Raw genomic sequence first — 20,357 nt, forward strand, 5'->3', positions numbered from 1 at the left:
CGTCGAACCTCGATCACCGTTGCTCGTCCGCTCGGATTATGATGACCCATCTACCACGGTCAGCTCGTCTAGTTTCGATTTATGGATAACCGATAACCGGATTCGTTCGTACTCCCTTCGCCACGAGCAATCGCCACCGCCACCCTTCGACCGGCCAGCAGAGCCTGTTTTTTACGAGCGCGTCTCAATGATAATCGTCGCGAAGCCATGCCGTCGTCTTGTTTTTACATTTTTTTTATCTTCTACGGACTACTTCTAAGTGGTGCGTTGTTGGCCAATGAACTGTGGTACTCGAGTGTTGTTTCCATGGGGAGTATCATTTGGCAATTGCAGTAAATTGCCAGCAATTTTTATTGCAGTCAAATTTTTGAAGGATGAATTGTGTCTATTTAAGACGAAGATGGTGGATTTCGATGCGTTTATGGGAAACTTGCAAAGTTGCAAGTATAGAAGAATTCGTGTAATACGTAAAATTACAGTACTTGTTATTATACTTAGCGAGTAAAGGAATTGTCTATACGTAGATTCAAGTTTTAATTGTATTTATGAAAATATTAATTTCCATGAGAACATGTACTGTTTGTTAATCCTTTGCACTCCTATGTTAAGTGTGACTCGACATCAGTTTTTATCTCAGTAGCTCCTTTGTCGAGTCCCACTCGACAGTTTTTCATGTCCACCTTTTTTTGTGAAACGTCCGAAAGAAAAGCAGGATTGCATCCTGGAAATTGTTTCAAGATATATATACACTTAAAAATTACAAAATACAACGATAAAACTGGTATTTAAGTGAATTTCTTTCTTCCTTTATTTATTTAAATTTTTTAGTTCAAGTAAATTTCAAATAAAACACTTAAAAGCGTTGGGAGCTGCTGGTAACGAAATTGAAATAAAATTCGGAGTGCAAAGGGTTAATACTGATGTAAATTATTCTTGATATTCTCTTTAAGATACACAGGGTAGATAAATACCTTTAAAGAAGGTAGTGTGCGGTCGTGAACGATTGGCAAGAAGTAGCTGGTGACACATGTGGCTTCTTCCGTGGCTTGCAAGCTTGCAGCCACGTAATCCGCTTGGACGTCTACTGGACACTTCGCTCTTGTGAATTCTTTTTACGAGCCCGCGTTGTGCAGGTGATACAAGCTTCAAGTTAAAAACAGGGTTAAAATTGATCGCGACGTGGCACAGAGCTTCTTTTTGTAATTTAGCGGTAGAAACTATTACGATATTTTATCGGTAAATATTATGCGTTACAAGGTTCATTACAACAACATTCTCTCTAATTGCCCCTACAATCCAACCTCTCATTACGTATCCATCGATTAAACTTCAATGTTAATAATAAATTCAGCATCACTGGTTTAAAATTGTTGAGGTCATCTGATAGAGGAACGAGTGGATGAATATGTAATAGAAAAATATATTGAAATAAGTATAGATATAAGTACAAGTACAGGTATAGTGTATACTGATGCAGATCCTCACTCTAGCAGAGTTACAATACAATAGGAAGAAGATAGGGAGCACGTTCATATATTTCTAGTAAAGGACATTACCAAAAAGTTAACCTTGGTGTGTAGCTCTAGCTGAAGGCTACAAAAGACAGCAATAGAAATCTACTTATAGCTCTTTTGTTTCTAGACCTTGTAACCCAAAACAAAATTTATATTCAACGACACAATAATATGAACCTCTCCTTATTTTCAATTTTTTTTCACTAAATTCTATTTCCTTCGTAACAGTGGTCTCCAGACCGCCTCCAGACCAAACGATAAAGATGTAGAGCTTTTCTTGAAGTAATTATTTCAACACTTTCTTGTCTCTAGATCTTGTAACCCAAAATAACATTAATATTCAACGGCACAATAATATGGACCTCTCCCTTTTTAATTGTTTTTGCTTCGCCAAATTCTATTTTCTTCGTAACAGCGATGTCCAGGTCGCGAATATACAAAAGGAAGACTTATTCTACAAATAATTACTTCAACATAAATAAATCTAATTACCAGTCCGTCGACTTTGAAGACAGCAGAAAACAAGCTCTATCGACCTCTCGGTCGACCAATCTTCCAACCATCCGCAACAAATTTCCTAAAATTCTACGGGCATCTCCGCCGTCGCATTCCACCACTGCGGAATAAATCAAAGAAACGACAGGCATCGTACATCGTGGCAATGGATCTACTTAGCAAACCATCGATACTAGGCACGCAATATCATCATCAATAGTTCATCACGCTTCGATTCTCCTTCTGTCCCTTTTCTACCGCTACATAGTAGACATATAATAGCGGCAAAGGGGGTGGGAACGGGATGGTGGAGGAAAACGGACGGTCGAACGGCGGAACGGTCGCGTATCAGCGCTATTGCTCGAAAGCTCTAAACCGCGGATTATCCTGCCGGCTTAAAGTCCCCCCTGTACACCCTCGCGGTGTCCTATCCACCCTGTACACCCTTCCACCGGCGTGGAAACCGCCAGCGTCACCGCCATTGCGCGACGATCCGGTCTCTACGCGGTCGCCACCAAGATTTAGCCGCTTTTTGTGGGAACGAGCGAGGATTAAAGCGAACAGCGGACTGGTAATGTTATTAAAAAGATACGCTTCTACAGGGTGTTGCATGAAAAGATGGAATAATGTTAGAAAGTTTGTTAGAAGCGTGGTGGAAATATTCGTGGACGAACGTAAATTACTGTACAGTTAAACGCAGGTGTTCTTTTTGCAAGTTTTCCGCTAATTGCCGTGCCGTTAACCACAGTTCTCTGGTACCCTTGCCTTTCTAATGTTAAAACGAATTTTAGTTAGCTAATATCTACCATCAAAACAGTGTGTCAGTGGCTGAACTACAAAATCCATAAAATATTGCAGTCCATATATCTTACGGTTCGTCACTGATGTCTGATCATAGACGGACCTGTTCTACTTCTGCTTTCGGATGTCTCTTTCTTTCATATTGGAAATTGTATTTTTCATTGGAAATTTTGCAATTGATAACACTGCAATCTGTCAATCGCAAAATATCGACGCTCAAATTTTATGATCGATTGTTGCTTATCGTTGTCCAACTATGCGCCGACCTATTCTACTTACATTCCTCGATGTCTCTTGCCTCTCCAATTTGAAATATCTTGAAAATTCTATTTTATATTTTGAAATTTGTGATTTGAATAAACACAAGAACTATCCTGCCGCATATTTTGCGACAGCCTGTATACAGCAGCACTCATTGTTCTCCGTTTTTTTACCTTTGTTTAGCAATATCGCTAAAGGTTAGGAGGACGTGGCGGTCTGGTTATTAAATTTGTACGAAATTATTGGACGGAATGGGATGGCGAGTAGTATTATCGTGCGAGTATAGCAGCGTTGCAACGAGATAGGTGTTTTCGAGGACGCTGGCTGTTGGGATGGGTTTTGGGTGTCGTCGAGGGCAAGTGAATTCTGAGTGGCTTTATGATTGCGCGGTTTTCAAATTTGCCAGGTTACGCTTGACAGCGTAGTATCTTCCAAACGGCGAATGGCCTGCAAACGAGTGGCCGCTCTGGGAATTCTACGAATTAAATATTTCTCCCGTTTTGAAGTCACCCGCTTTCGAACGTTTCGATTCTCTTTCTTCCTTTTTCTATTGGTTTTTTTAGACCGGAAATTTATGGACGGTTTGCCAGCAGTTTGTTTTTAAATTGCAGTCGTTTTTATGGATTGCACCGGCGGTTGTAGCGAGCTTTAAACCGATTGCTTTGACGCGACATAAATTCGTCGAAGTTTAACACCTCCTGTTTTTTTTTTTTTTTTTTTACATCAATTTTGCTGTAAGTGATCTATAGTGATCGACGCGATTCTGATAAGTGACGGTTTTCTACTGTTCAGAACATGATTTCGTGACTTAATATAATTTTTAAATGACCCTAATTAGCAGTGACGCGACCTATCATAAGTTTCAAGTGACTTTGATGACACAGATGATCCTTGTGCATTGCTACGAGCTTTGCGTTACGTTATGACACTTAAAATCCTTAGAAAACAATCCTTTCAAAAAATCAAACAGATGCAATCAATACGATTGAAATTAAACTTTATCTTGAAGCTACAAGAATATTGATGAAGCCAACTGATATTCGTGTACACGGTGTGTATAAAACATAAATGTATACCATTACAGTACGTTAATTACATTTATTATCCAAGTGTATTAAGTTTCATATTATTTGGTAGTACCTTCACGTGATCACGAAAATTTAATACTGTGGAAATGGAATATGAAACCTGACAAAAAGCACCTAATGGAGAAATAAGCATACATACTAAAAGTAGGAATACTTTTAGCAGCCACTGTATACCGCAACTTTTCTCAAAATTGGTATTCGTACGTTCGAATAATTTAGTTTCGTAATTAAAAATATCAATCGTCATTAACGCGTTTTCTTTTTTCTCGGCGAATGAACCTTAAAAAGTCCATGATAAAATTACGTATAACAGCAAGCAGGAAAAATCCACGAATTTCGAAAAATAATTGAAAAAATCAAGGAAAAAGAGCAGGTTGACGGCTATGCATATTGATCGAATTCTCTGGGCGGAAGCACGTGGCGAACGATTTAGCATCCCCCAGCCAGCGAGCGAACCCACGTCAGTCGGTTGAAGGTTTTTTAATCAACGTCGACCAGCGGTCATTATAACGCTCGTTTAAAGCCCCATAACATCGGGACGACTCGGAAACGGGGAGTAAAAAGCGACGCGGTCGTCGCGAGGATATCGGCACCAAAAGAGAGTCCGTTCGTTATGGACGGCAGTATATTTCACGGTGTTAACGAGTCCCGCCGCGTTTTGTCGCCGATAAACTCGCGACACGCCGGCGAATGTCCTGCATCGTATCGTCCATCGACCAGTCAGACGTGCAATCATCGCCTCCAAATTGTGGTTACGGTAATGCGTGAGATTTACAGTCATGCTAAAAATTATTTTTTGACTATTTGATTTCTTGTTTAACAGATTTATGTATTTTTCACACTGGATTTTTCTACCCAACTATTCTCTTGGCACGTATTTTAATCAGATATCCTTGATCCTGGTACTTTTGTAATTTCGAAATACAGATATCTGGATATTCGGAAACTTAGATATTTGAATATTCGCGTACTTGGAAATTAGAATGTTTGAGACAATAATTTCAATATTTGAGAAATCCGGGAATTTGGATATACGCGTATTTAAAAATGTCGATATTTCGAAACTATTGGAAAATTCTGGATTTGTATATCTGGTTATTCGGAGATTCAGACGTTTAGAAATTTTCGAAATTGGCATAACATTCTGGTAATAAGAGAAGTTTGTATCTACCAGTTTTAGAGTTATTAATATCTGAGCGGCTCTTAGTTTCAGAGAAGCGATGAAATTACCAGTTGCGAGAGTGTTGATAAATCACTGATATTTGCTGCGCATCACGAACATCAAATTACATCTACTTATTCGTTCTGAACAAATGTCTACATGTACATACAACTAAGCGAAATAAAATACATAGAAGATATCTAATATTTACCCATAACACGTACGGGATAAACATTTCACATTTCACATTTCACAAACAGGATAAACAAATTCATTTTCCCCATGAAACATTGCAGAGAAATATTTCGCTCCAATCTTCTGTGTATATTTATGCACAGAATTTTCATAAACCCATAATATCTTGCGCGTTTAATTTTCTCAGCGCGTTTAAAATTCAGAAACGTCTATAATCTGCTAATTATGCATTAGGTTGTCCGGAAAGTGTCTTTCTCTTACAGACACGTCTTTTATAACGATGCATCTTTATATAAACATGAAACCTAATCTGTCGAACATTGTGATCTTTATTTTGATAGAACAAAATGTATCATATGTAATTCGATAAAATAATATACAACGGAAAATGTGTATCCATTATTTCCCTATAAAACGAAAGAAATTTTCCGGACGACCTAATATAAACAAACACGCGTTCTTTTATTTCGCCTCTACTTCGAGCATCATCTTTGATGTCGACCGGTGCGTGTCTAACAACGACGAACAACGTGGCTGTTCTTAGGCATTTGAAACTAATCGCGTTAGTCGTAAGAAGAAAAAAGAAAGAAGACTGGCCTGCCATTGGCCAAGATAACAACGCCAATTCGCTTGCCGGCTACGTCGCGGTCTTAGAGGCATCAAGGGGTGCGTCAGAGAATATTATAATATAATGAACACCGAGAGACTCTTGGCCTGACCGCCAGTCGATATTGACTTTTCTAATTAGACCTGGCCGAGCACTGGAACAAACTACCTTTGCCCTCGTTCGTTTCCCATTCACCGAGCAGACCGAATCTCGAGCAGAGTCCCGCCACTGTTCCCCTGGGAACTACCCTTAACTATGATGGGCATCTACGTTTCGCGTACTTGAACGATATTTTGATATTAGCAGATTGGTACAGTGGTTACGCCAAGTATTAAATTTATGAGAAAGGTTTCTCCAATTTTTCAATGAACCTAAAGTTGGTAAATTTACTATAAATTAATAAAGTTCATAAAGTAAAGTCATAAAGGATTGCTAATGTTCATCGTTGTCGTAGTACGAATATCGTTCCCGTGATTGTTTGCTATACAATAGCATCTTTTAATAAGTTCATCGAAGAACTTCTCATTGGAGAATTAATAGGAAATTATTTAAATCTCGTCATCTCGATTCATGAGACGTTTTTCTACCGGGACAGTTCGACTTTGATTTATTAAAATTCTAGCCTGATCATTTTTCATTAGGCAAGATAACGAATAAAACGAATAAAAGATCGAGATGAGAGAATTTTGTAGGAATTCACGAAAATTAAAGTAGCGACAAAAGCTACGTACATCTCGAACACCTTAACTAACCTGACCTGAAATTAGAAACTGTCGTTAGAAATTTCATCAGCCAGATTTTGCTGTACAAACCTGCTACCTCCAAGTCTCACCTTGCTCAAGTTTCACCAACGTTGCAAGTCTTAAGGTGGCTATTTATGCTGCGCACAGAAACAACAGAAAATCATTTTTCACGTAACATATATGTTACGTCGCGTAACACTCTACCTAGCCCAGGCCACACACCGCGGGCAATATGGCAACCAGATGTCTTCGGATACTCGCAGCGTATCCTCCATAGTTTCAAGTATCTTCCATAAATCTCATAGATTTCCTAGTAAAGGTCCTTCAAACCAAACAAACGTCTGTCCGAAGAATTTCTAAAGACTATTGTCTACCACGGCTTGACAAGGGAAAGTTAGTTTTTCTCACGTATGATGCAACTTTCCTCCCACTAACCACTTTCTCTCGAGGGCGGTTAAGACCCTTCGTTTAACCAATTAACAACGAAGCCTATTCCCTCACTCTCCTAACTAAAATCGTCACCAACAAATCCGATGGTCCCGTGCGCTAGACACACTCATCCTTAGCTTTCCTCCGACACAGCATCGTCTCCCAAGACAGTACTGATTTTGCATCCTTCGAACGGTTAACATCCTTTAACCGGATATACACACCCGTAGATCAGTCACTTATTCATCTCGTACATACGCACCAGCGTAACTGTCTTCGTTATAAGTTGTTGGAATAAACGGTGAAATATAACTTACTCTACTGTGTCATATTCATTTAACCACCTCTGTTATCTTAACCGAAACAGGGGAACGACTACTTCGCGGCGTCGATTCACCGAATCGTAGCGAGAATTTACGCCTCTCGCTGACGCGTTTTCCTCGCGACCGCGTCTCTCCGCGAACGGTCGTAACAATATACCTACTATAAGTACATTACAGCTTTTATCTACAGCTTTTTTAAATTGATCTCAAATTTGGCCAACACGACGATGACAAACCTGACTAGCTGCAGCGCCAATGAAATTCCAAAACATTTCGTACAGCGCAGACAGTACGAACATAAAAGTTTCCAATGAATACCCTCGGGAGCCAGAGTGGCCATTAAAAAAGAAAATGAAGGATAAAAGAGAGGATATAAAAGAAGAAGATTCGAGGAGGCCGCCAATCATTCTCGTTTGGACCGATGAAAAAAATTGCTGCTCGTCAACTGGCGCAATTATAACGAAGGAATCTCATTTTACGCGAAGAAAAGACGATACTTCAGAGGGGATTTCGCTTCGATGGCACTGATCCGCGGATTATCCTGATCGCTTACGTAGAGAAAGCCCAAGGACTTTCTTGCATTAACTCGTTCAAGCCGAGACCATTCCGGCTGCTCCTTCTTGAGATCCGTTCGCCGCTGATGGCCGCTTCTCCCACCGATTCCTTGGCCCGCTGTTTAGAGTCTCCAGTGGTTTCGTCCGACTATCCATAGTTTAATTAAAAAGCATGGAACCAGCGTCTCGAATCGGCAGAAAACCAGCGAAATATTGAAAATAGTTTTAATAAAGCTGCTAGAATTATTTCTGTGGCATTCCAGCGAGATTCCTGCTAATTACACCGCCGCGTTACACGAAAACACTTTGATTTTCCAAATTAATTTTGTGCCACGTGGACAAAGCGAGTCGCTGGACAAAGCAAGAGGCGAAACAGGCGTTTCATAACGCGCGTTCTTTGCGCTCTATAGGATTTTATTCGTTTTCGCAGAATTTTATGGTCGTGGATTTTCGCTTTGGTTTTGCCAAACTGGAAACTGAAGATCGTATAATGAGGATGCAATTGTATAACGAGGATTTATGATAATAGAAATTCGTTTTACGAGCAATCTATTTTGCTTATTTTATATGTTTTTTGTCTTATGTGAATTCTGCGCATTTTTCCGACGAAGAAGGAAAGCACTACGAGGCAAAAATTTATATCGCGAGCTTGGCTTCTTTTGGACACGCTGTTCTTTGTTCTGAACGATTTCACGTTTAACATTTAATTAGAATTTATGGTATTTAATACCGTAAACGTAAAACAGACTACCATACGACAAATCGAACCTAAACCGAACCTTTTTTTTTTGCACGTGGAGAAATCCTCATGGACACTCCGCTGCTGCTAATAATCGGTAACAGCAGAGTAATGTCGCGAACTCTTACCGACTAAAACTCCACGATGACCACCCTACGCGCATGACAGGAATACTTCAGGAATCTTTTATGAATTATCTTCTGTTACACCCCCTTCCCGCGTCCTCTTGCTCCAGCCAGTCCTAATAATTTCCTGACTGTTGAATTTGGCGTTAGAGGGGGGCATTGCCCCTAGCGCTGTCCCCCCTTTTAGTCGTGGTCCGTTGGGACGGCGATGAAGTGGCTCTAGGCCGCCTGACCGCCATCCCTCTCCATCGCATTATCCTACAAGGGTGAGAGTTTTCTTTCTCTCCCTTTCTGCTCGCTCCTTTGCGAGCATAACTCGCTCGCAGAAGAGGCGGACAGCCTCGTATTCCTGGGGCTCACTCAACATTGCTTCTACGATCGCCGAGGGGATCAATCTTTCGCCTATGACGTGCCGCAAGGTGTAGCGGGACAGCTCCCACGCCGAACTCCAGCGTGTGCTGCGCCGTGTCCCTGCCCTCCCCGCAGTGGTGGCAGATGTCCGTCGTCTCCCGTCCGATTTTCAGGTACTCGCCGAACACGCCGTGTCCCGTGAGCACCTGGGTCATCCTGTTGATGAGCGGGAGGCCGCGACGGTTTCTCTATGTTTCCCAGTTTGGGAGGACCGCCTCCGCGCCTCGATGTTCGCCTTCCTCGTTGATCAGCTGAGATCGCCACTGGTCTCATGCGTCCTAGGTCGGTTCCTAGGTCGTTTGGGGCCGGGAGTCCTCTCCCGGGTTCCATACTCTCATGTGGGTGTATCTTCTCTTGAGCGCCAGTGCCTGAAGCTCCCACGGGGGGGAGGAGGGACGCGGCCGGAACGGTCGCTGACGCGTGGGGCACCGTTCGGTATCCCCTGACGATTCTGATGGCGGTTATCCTATATGAGGAGTAGGATGCTGCGACGACTCGCCATCAGATCGTCCGCCCATACCGGGGCCCCGTACATCACTCGGGATTGAACGACGCCCTCGTATACTCGGCGCACCGCGACTCCCGCCCCGCCGATGTTCGGCAGCAGGCCGTACAAGACACCTTCGAAATCAGGGAGTCGAAATGGGGCTCGAACGTTCACTGGCTGTCGGTGACGAGACCCAGGTATTTCATCCGCAACCTAAACCGAACCTAATCGAATTTTAACTTGTTTCTTATAATAATATCAGAGTATTTAACTTTCATTTTTATCTTTCATCTTGGATAATAAATGCCATTGACAATCTCCATAGACCCACACGGAGGTTGGAAAAGACAATGTACAAAATCAGAAAAACGTTGTAGTTTCTTCTTCCGCGGTTTCGAAGTGACATAGCTTTGAGCAGAATTAGCAATTAGCATTAGTCGCTCGTTGAAAAGCATCGAGAACAAAGAAGAAGAATTGATTTGCCAAGCTGCTCGTTCGAAGCAAGAATTACAAGGAAGTTTAGAGGGTTTAGAGAAACGTAATTAAGGATGTGCCAGGCTCGTAACGCAGTTGGTTAAGCCTTTTGTCAAAGGTTTGTCCTTCTTCTTTCTCCAAGAACAACACGACGAAACCAAATACTCGACTTAGCTAGCCCGAACAGAAATCTTCACCACGGTACACGCCAGTATTTACGTAATGCCGCTGGGATTCAATTGCAAACATGTTGCATAAGCTTCGCTAGGGCTTAGACCTCGGTTAAATGGAACGTTTAATACGTCAAGAGCGTAATGGCGTGTGTCGTAATAGGAGAAACGGATTTGGCTATGATCACGATGCGACGTGTTCGTATCGTTGCGAGTGTCAGTTCTCTGGCGATTATTTTCCCAGAATGTTACATCTCCCTTGTCAATTATCCATCTTCTTCTCTTTCACGAACCTAGAACAACATAAATTTTATCCTGAGTTCTCTGTTTCATTTTTTTTTTTTTTTTAAATAAGAATATTTTAAAGCTCGATGTAATTTCTAAATACAATTAATAGCAGTTTCAGTAACATGAAATGGTAATATCACGTATAAAATATTTATCTATCTTAGGAAGTGATTGTTTCTTTAACACTAAACCTATCGGTGCGGTCAAATTGACCGCTCTCGGAACTTCTACACAAATTTAACCATATTTCAACTTTATCATATCGCTTCATAATTTCTGACTTTTCCTAAAACATGCATACTTTCATGTATGTATCTCACATGTATCACTTTGATAGTTCTTGTGCGAAATTAAAAATATACTGACGCGCCGTATCTCGTATATTCGATCATCTAGCGCGGAAAAAATTGTACGACGTACGCGAAATTGTTAAAAATCAGCTTCTGTCCGTTTTTTTCCATGCGAATAGCCGACTGTGAGCCGATACGTTTTTTCGAAGAACATCGACCGGCCATTAAAAGCGGCTTTGATTAAGCGTTTTAATTACCGACACGACCGCTCGGTTTTATATAAGTCGTAATAGCGCGGCGCGCGCAGTTTACATGCATACACTTCATTAGCGTGGGGCAAAAGTTTCGGGCTTTATTGCTGGTTAACTGGCCGAAAGCGGGTGCGTTCATTATGACCGCGTTGGAAATTTATCAATTTTACTGGACGAGGGAATGTTCCTCCCCCTGAAACACGCCAGTAGACTACCAACCGTTAACAACCGACTCAACTTTTACGCTCGAACGTGCTCTCGGAAGTCGTTCACATGATTTCTGTCCCTTTTTATCCTTTCGTTTCCCGGAAACTAATTTTTTTTTTTTTAATGTTAGAAATACAACGTTAGAACGTACCGAACGTATTAAATGTTAGGTTTTGTCATATTGCGATTTGTTAAACTAATCTTCTTCTACGGTTTTTTGATTTAGAAAAAATCAAACGTATTTTTGATTTAAAGTAGCTTCTTCTACAGTCCACTACATTTATGAAGTGAGAAATATCATCGATTTGAAGCATCCAGTTGACATCCAAATTGCTTCTCATCCAAATTGAACCTGCAGAACGCTTCAAGAATCTCGTCTTCTTTCGATGATCTTCTTATAACATTGATTACGGAGTCAAATAAATTCAATTTTTCGCCGTAATCTCTCGCAGGATATTTTCGATATCTTGCATTAAAAAGCAAGGAATATATCACGAGTCTAAAACAATTAATAACGTCTTAATCAAATGAAAGCCAGAAAGCTTTCTTGCTGTTTCAAGAATCTTCTCACCCCTTTCCAAGTATCTTCCCGCGCAGCTTTCAAAATGCATACGTCTCAGCAGGAGCCGCGTATCGACGAATTAAAATAATTCAAGAACGGAATTCTCGCAGAGGAACGAGCCATCTTGCAGAATCTTTCTATCTGCAAGATCCAGGCGGATAAAGAAAACCGTTTCAATTTCCCTAATGCTGGTAGCGTCTCGCTTTTACATTACAAACGTCTTTCCTCTACCACCCTACGTCACCACTCTGTTTTATTTGTTTTCCAACCGCCTGCTTCCTTTTTTTTTCACCATTTTTATTTCTTCTCTCGGTATATCCCGGTTCTGCCTTCTCGGCACCATCAGCTCCCGGTTTCCCGTTTTCCCTGTAGCTTTCGGCGGTTCGCTTCAGATTGGAACGAAATCTGCTGCGGCTGCCCACCTCACGAGAGCAACGAAAAGAACCTTAGTCGGATAATCCTTACGGGATCCGGACAATGTGAGTAAGAATGGAAAGAAGTGCAGGTCACTCGGCGCCAATCCGATTAATTCTCCGCTTCGGAATTGCTAGCTCTTCTCTCTCTCTTTTGCGATCCATCCTTCTCATTTCAACGACGAACACACCTGCTTTCCTGATCCTGAGTGATTTCGAGTGTTACGGCAGGACGGAGGTGGTTTCGTGGGTATGAGCAGGCTTCTGGGAAGATTGTGTCGAAGCAAGTGGATTTTTGGAAGCTGATTAAACGGTGGATCTCTGGTTAACGCGTAGAACGCCACGGTGGTCATCGGTGATCCAAGTTTTATTTTATATTTTTTATATCGTTTAAAATGAGACAAAATTCGTGGACCAAGCGATTTTCGGCTATACAAATGATAACGTTAGTTAGATAACATTGTCAGAGAAAATTTACAATACGTGCTATCGGTACAAACGTGAGATTATCGAGGAATATCGAACGAGAGAGTGAAAAATGAGAGATTTATGGAAAATGAGTGAAATCCGTGAATAACGAAGGAACATATAATGTTGCTAATTGATAAGTATCAGAATATCATTTTACACGCACCTGGTGCCATTACTCTCCGATGCCACATAATATAAGCCAGAAACTAATAATCTGCCGCAACACAAATCCACCTAAACCCTACACTATCCATCACTCAAGCTTCATCTACTCTAAACAAGGCTCCCGTAACACTCCATATAAGCTAACCCAACCTACATAACTTAATCCAAGCCCGTGTCCCCTTCGTCTCAATCTACGTCAAATCTTGTCGCAGCTGGCCATTAAAAAACCACCCTTTCGTCTACTTAGCGTCCTTTTCTACGTTCGCCTACCATTAACGCGATTTGGATAAAAAATCCAGGAGTAATAAAATTTGGGATTATCTTGGGGTTATGTGGTTTGTACCTTAAAATCAAAAATTTCACCTTTGGTCCGTGTACGTACTTCATAAAGTGAACATTAAAATTGGAGCGAATATAACTGGATTCCAACAGAGACAGGACACCAACGTCAAACTATATATTTTTTGACGTAGTCAAAGTCTACAGAATCTCATCCGTCTTCGTATTCATCTTCGAGCTTCCCAATTCCTTCAAAATTTCGCAAGAATCCTCATCTTTCACTCTGTGACTGTCCTTCTCTACTCGTCTACTATCCGCTGACAAAGAAAAAAAACGACGATCCCACGCTATCCAGGAAAAGTAAAAGAACACCAGCTCGAAATTACACTTTGATTCACCAGAAAAATAAGAAAATCTCATCCACGTCCCGTTGTCAGCCCGTGTCCGTTCATGAGTTCTCAACCCCATCTCCTAAATTCCGCGAACAAGCGCAGACTCTCCGCGTTGCAAAGCATCCTTCGCTGCTCATGTTCAACAGCCAAGCGATCTTCTTTAGAATTCGATATTAAGGCACGTGGATGTTGCTCGACGCGTCGAGAGAAAACCCGGAAAATCCACCCCGGCTGTACGTTCCGCGGTACGTGCCGGCTGCGAGTAGGATGCGCTATCTCCGCGAACGTATTTACGATAACGGTGAAACACGCACGTGCGTATGATGTACGGGCCACGGTAAATCTCGCAGCGGGCTGAGCCGCAACCGCGCGATTCCAACCGGGGGTGGTTCACAACGGTTAGTACGTAGTGTGCAGTATCGTACAGGGGGTTGCTGGCCGGCCTGGGATCCACGCTGTTGGTATTCATGCTGACAGCCAGCCTTTATTGACTGTGGATAAACCGCGGCCGGTTGCGTGTCTGTACAAGCGTGTACGCGTTTACGCGCGTGTATTTGTACGGCCCTTGGCGTCCCTGTAGCAGCGCTGGGATCGAAGAACGAGAAAGGGGTGGATGTAGAGCCGACTGCTGATGGTTACATTCGTATGCCGGTGGCGCGTTTCGCAAATACGCGAAGGGCTTTGCTTTTCTGCCACCGGGAATCAAACCGTTCCGTGTACATATTGCGTGGCCGTCACGGACTTTCGTCGCCCGCCCCATCGCCCACGACTCGCTACCCTTATTTCGTTTTTCCGTTTCCTGTGATCTCGGAGAAGAGCTTCCGACGATATTTTTTTAAGCTCGATCTTCTTTTTGGTTTGTTTTCATCTTTTTCTTTTTGGTATTCTTATCGAGGTGGAATCGCTCGATTGTTTGGGAATCGACGAAGGTCTTTTTTCGGAGCGAAATAATAGAAAGATACGGGGGAATATCGACCGTTTGTTCACTTTCTTGTTATTCTTTGTTTCATTTTATTTTATTTTGGGAAAATTGGGAAGATGATCGTTTAGGAGTTGGCGAACGAGTTTCTGAAACTTCTCACTGAAATTCTCAGAGACAGAGTGGTACAAGATAAACTGAAAGAAAACATTTCAGAGGCAAATTTATACTACAAAATGATACTTTCCTTTAAAAAATGCTCAGTATATTCGACTGTATCGTGTTACGCATTGAGTCAAATATCCAATTCGAACGCTATAGCAAATACTCGATTTACCAGACTTGGTCGGAAAACATATTCCAGAGAAGATACCTAAATTTATATGTACTCGAGCAACTTGCCAAGTGCTATGGGATTAACTGGCAAATCGAATCTTGGAAAATAGGAGAGTACTATATTATATCTTAGAATATCGAGATAAAGTGAGCTACTGCAAGGATTGCGTCGTGTGGTTCTACCACAAAACCAATTCTATCCGCAGCAAGAGCAAGTCTTCTACTTCTGTTACTGTATACCTTGGCTCGCGTAGAATCAACGATCACCTGAAAATAAAAATCGAAACAGAAAACAGTGGAAATGCGACTTACGTTCACGAAGAGACTTTCCGTAAGAAAAAACAGAAAAGAAAGGTAGCGATCGACGAGATCGACGTGCACGAAACGATTTCCCATAAACAAAGATAGGAACGTAGAATAGTGGAGATACGAATCGAGCGTATACAACGATTCTTCGCGAAAAAATAAAAACAGAAAGCGATAGAAACGTGAGAGTCACGCGTGCCAACAAATTTTCCACAGGGCAGATTCCGCTGCTAAACTTGCAAATGAAGAACAATGTGATGAAGAACGAATAAGACAACGATCGACTTTACACGCAAGAAAAGGAACCTCTCAAATTGCTCCTATTTGTCTCTGCTTTTTTTCAGCCTAGCTGGCTCCTAGTTTTTTTCTAAAAAGACAAATTCCTGGTAAACGAGTTCAGTTCCCCATTACTATTCAAGCCAGGCTGAAACAGGTCCAGCGGTTTTTCTCGTTCTGTTATATTGGCTTCTCCGGAGAAAAAGAACGCCTCGTGGTTGTAAGCTCGTTGCAGGTGGCTCGAATTGGTCGATTCAGGCACATCCTCTGTACACACGTGTCCATGTATGTGTACGTGTGTGGTTGGTTTGATATCTCGCGTCGTGTTAACCACGTCTTTTTTTCATCCCTCTTTGCTGGCAGACTTGGTTTCCCTTTACCAGGATCAGCCACTGCATTAGGCCACGTTCGTACTTCGCCGTATCTGCAGATTCCAAATCACCGTGCCAGAGAATTTTGGCCAGAGAGCCGTATACATATGACTTTCTCGTACCAGATATTTCGATTCTTTTTCGTCGATGCCAGCTGGGACGAGTTTGCTGCACATTGCAGACTGATTTTAAAGTCTTCGTTTATTAGGGTGGCTGTGGGGGCGTTTTTGGGGTGTTGTGGTATATTAGATTTAGATTTAGATATATTATATTTAGTTCATTCGACAATGACGAAGTAATCGCAGAGCTGATTTAGATGAATCAGAATTATAATTAACGACCCTGACTATAAAAGAATCAATCGATCGATAATTATACAGGAATGGAATATTTCTGCGTAAGAAACAACAACGAAAATGTTATATATAATAACGTATCAAGGAATAAAGAATATAAATTAAATAACGAACAATATTTTACTAATAACAACTAACAGTATAGCAATCAAAATAGGGTGTTCGATAAAGAAATTTTATCGACTACGAAAAATAACTTCACAAATAAATAACGAATAATCTGATAAAGAATCATAATCAAATAACTGATAAAATACTCTAAATAATCTCGACAAGTCATTTAATAAAAAGATCCAGAAACGTCTCGCCTGAAGAACAGCATCAAAAAGGATTCCAAACTGCCATGATTAAAATCTAAAAGCAAATTTCCCTCTCTCTTTCTCTCTCTCTCTCTCTCTCTCTCTCTGTCGAAAAAGAAAAAAAAGAAAAGAAAAGAGGAAAACTCTCTCTACTAATTAACCGGCACCAGGCGGAGAATCTCACGGTTGACGTGTCGACGCGCGACGCCGAGTCGCGTTGCTCGCTTATAAATCTCCGGGAACTCGGTCAACTTTTTCCCCGGCCCGACGTCTGCCATTCTCCCCACGGGGTGTCTGCCGACACGAGAGGAGAGATTGAACGACAGCCGTGCAACGTCAGTGGCGGCGTTCCATTTTCACTGTGGATACGGTCGTTCATTAAAGCACGGAAGCAGGATTAAAGACAATCGTCGAAGCGATCCAGCAATTTTTTTCTCCGCCTCTACTCCTTTTTCATCGATACCGCCGTGATTCGACCGACGTATCCCAGAGTCGAGTCCTCGTGGTTGGATACAGGAATTCTCGAGTCATCGGCGCGGACGTTCGATCGCGACGACTCGCACGGAAATCGTTGCGCGCGCCGGAACTTGTCAACGCGTTGGTGGATTAACGAGGGCGAAAGCTCGATGGCGTCGAAGAGCAGCAGCCGATTTTTCCCTTCGTTTATCGGCATTACACGCGTGAGTCAGAAACCAGCGGATGCCGCGCTATCGTCCACGTGAATTGAGAATCTGAGCAATCAGATTCTCGATTCGAACCTCTGTTGGCGTAATTGATTTGTGCACTCTCGAGAGACAAACTGACCGATACTCGACGTGATTTGCGTGTTGCTTGTTTCGGCTTTGAAGTTCGTAGGATCGTTGAATCGTGTTTCTTGGACCTGGTACGTGTTTTCGTTCTTGAAACATTTCCTGGAAGTGTGGTACTTGAATTGGGGTGACATGAGGTCTGGCTGGTGTTTGAAAATTCTCGAGACTTTAGGAAGTGTAGAATGTCTTTTACGTAGCAGTTTAAGTACAGAATATTTGTTATATTGACTATAGCAGAACTAACTACGAAATCTATGGATGCCTTGACCTTTCTTCTTCTTGTGAGATACACTTAGCCACCTGTAAGTTCGTAGAGATTCTTCTTAAGTATAGTGTTAGGCATTAATCGTGGATAACAGTGGTAAATAATCGGAGTAGTATTACCCTTGCCATAATCCTTGAATTTTTATGTTTCAGTCTCGCTGGTGTTTTAGCAAGCGAAAAGTATTCGTAATATCTTAAGGTGTTTAGAATAAAATTCAAACGTGAAATCATTTTTCCAAATATCAACAAGATATTTTTCACGTTTCGTCCACAGTTTAGATATTTGTCAGAAAGATATAATTTTCCGTCGTGAATGACGCAGCGATGTTAAGATGTTTAATTGAAAGAAACCTCGGGGTTGCGCATTTACTTGTCGCATAAAGAAAGAGAGAAAGGCAGTTCGTAGAGATAAAGAGCTTAGCTTAAACACGGAGTTCCAACGACTCAATTACGTTAAGTAATTGCAATACACCCCAGGATCTCTAATTGATCCGTGCACACGTGTCACGTGGCCAATTCGAGGAAAAGAAAACGGCGCCGGTCGCGTTAAGTGGCTGCGATGAAATGTAAAATATGCTTGTTAACGCGATAGGCCACCCAGGGGTTGGGAAACGACGCAGAAGGGGTGGAAACGGAAGCGAAGGGAGAAGCATAGCTCGCAGCCCCTTCTGCAGCAAGATGTTGGTAAAAAAGAAATGGAATAAAAGGGTAGTAGGTACGTGGAGAAACTCGTTGGTAGTTTTTATTAGGAGCCCGTGTAGCTTTCCCCTTCCAACTGTCCTATTCGCCGTTCTGTCTGCAACACCGTACAATTGCGCGTTTTTCTACTTTCAAATGGTAATACCGTGTCTCGGCGAACATATATTATATGTACGTAGGTATAGTAAACGTGTGTAAAATTTACATGAAAATATATTTTTTGAATTTATAGCGCCAGTATGCGGTATTCTAGCTTTCTTTTTAAATAGTATTTCTTTAAATAACTGTACTAGGATTTCTTAAATTTATAATATCATAGCTTGTAATATAATGGAATAAAATAAAAGGAAATATTCTATGAGGAAATATATTCTGTTCTTTTTTTATTTCATTTATTAATAATACACGTTACTGTGTAAAGTTCTATGAGAAGTCGTATTGTACGGTAAAAGGATAGACGAGATGTAATCGCTTCGCAAGACGCCTAAAATAAAGAAGAGAGGTAACAACGTAAAAAAAGTATAAAAGAGAAAATCTGGGATACAAGAGATACGACGTACAATGAAAAGAAAATAGAGAAAGGATATAAAATCGTGGAAAAAACATATAAAAAATAAGATGTATAAAAATATGTAAGAAATAAATTCAACAAAAGTAAATGAAATAAAGCCGCGTGCAGATAGTTTTCATAGCAACTGTGTGAAAATGTAACAATCAAGATGTAATTTGTCGTTACGAATGATAAATTAGGCAGCAAACTCTTCGATGCATATCCATTAACCGTATCTACGATCCAACCACCTCTAATTTTCATTCGAAGTATTTTATCATCACGATGAATAATTCCAGAATTCGAGATTGCAATCGTCAATGCAAGATTCAACGATTGGAATATAATTATTCCAAGGCCAATGATTCACCAGGGCAAAATTTCAAAGCTTATCGTATCGCAATTACGAGAAACTCGTAATAATTCGCTCGAGAATCATGAGAGAACATAAACTAGATATCGACGTTATAAAATTTACCGCTGGACGCCAGGTTTTCGCGCTTTACGACGCCGTGTCTGGTCCAAATTAACGACGAACGTTCCATCCAATTTACATTTGTGAAATTCTGTTCACAGTTCGCTCTATCGATCCACTTGTCGTCCCTCGAGTTCGCGTTCTTTTATTTTCTTCTTTTTTTTAATTCCTTGTGTAATTTTCTAAATTTGTCGCTTCGCGGATTCGAGTTCGTAAGCTCATTCGAAAAGCTGAAAGAGCTTCGCTGGAATTTGGCCACGCTCCTTTCAATTTTCTTTCGCCAGGTTTTTGATGTTTTTGACGTTTGCGGTCTCTTTGTGAGCTTCTTGGACCAAGCTATTTGTTTAACCTTTTATCATGTCGTAGTGTTTTAGTTATAAAATAGCGTTCTACAATGCAACGAGCGTTTTAAAAATATAATAATACCCTTTAGAAGGTATAAATCGATGTCGATGTTTGAACATTTTATTTAAATTCGTGGCAAATTTAACACTTTGACTGCCACGTTGGTCAAACTTCTTACAATTGTAAAAATTGAATGAAAATTGACAGTTAGGTCATTTTGAATATAACCGATAAATAGAAGATATTTTGAAATAAAAAGTGCCCCATTGAACGATTAAACATTTTTATTAGAACATCAATCAAAAAAATGAAAACAAATCTTGCATCTGACGGCGCACTGTGTCTGCATCCACATCTTTGAGGGGTAATCTAGGAATATTATTATAAACACAGCTTAGAAAATAATCGTAAATGCTGCTTTATAATCATATAATTGAAGTTAGAAGTGTGCGCATA

This window comes from Bombus vosnesenskii, unplaced genomic scaffold (assembly GCF_011952255.1).
Source record: "Bombus vosnesenskii isolate JDL3184/JDL3185 unplaced genomic scaffold, Bvos_JDL3184-5_v1.1 scf7180000013295, whole genome shotgun sequence".
NCBI lineage: Eukaryota > Metazoa > Arthropoda > Insecta > Hymenoptera > Apidae > Bombus > Bombus vosnesenskii.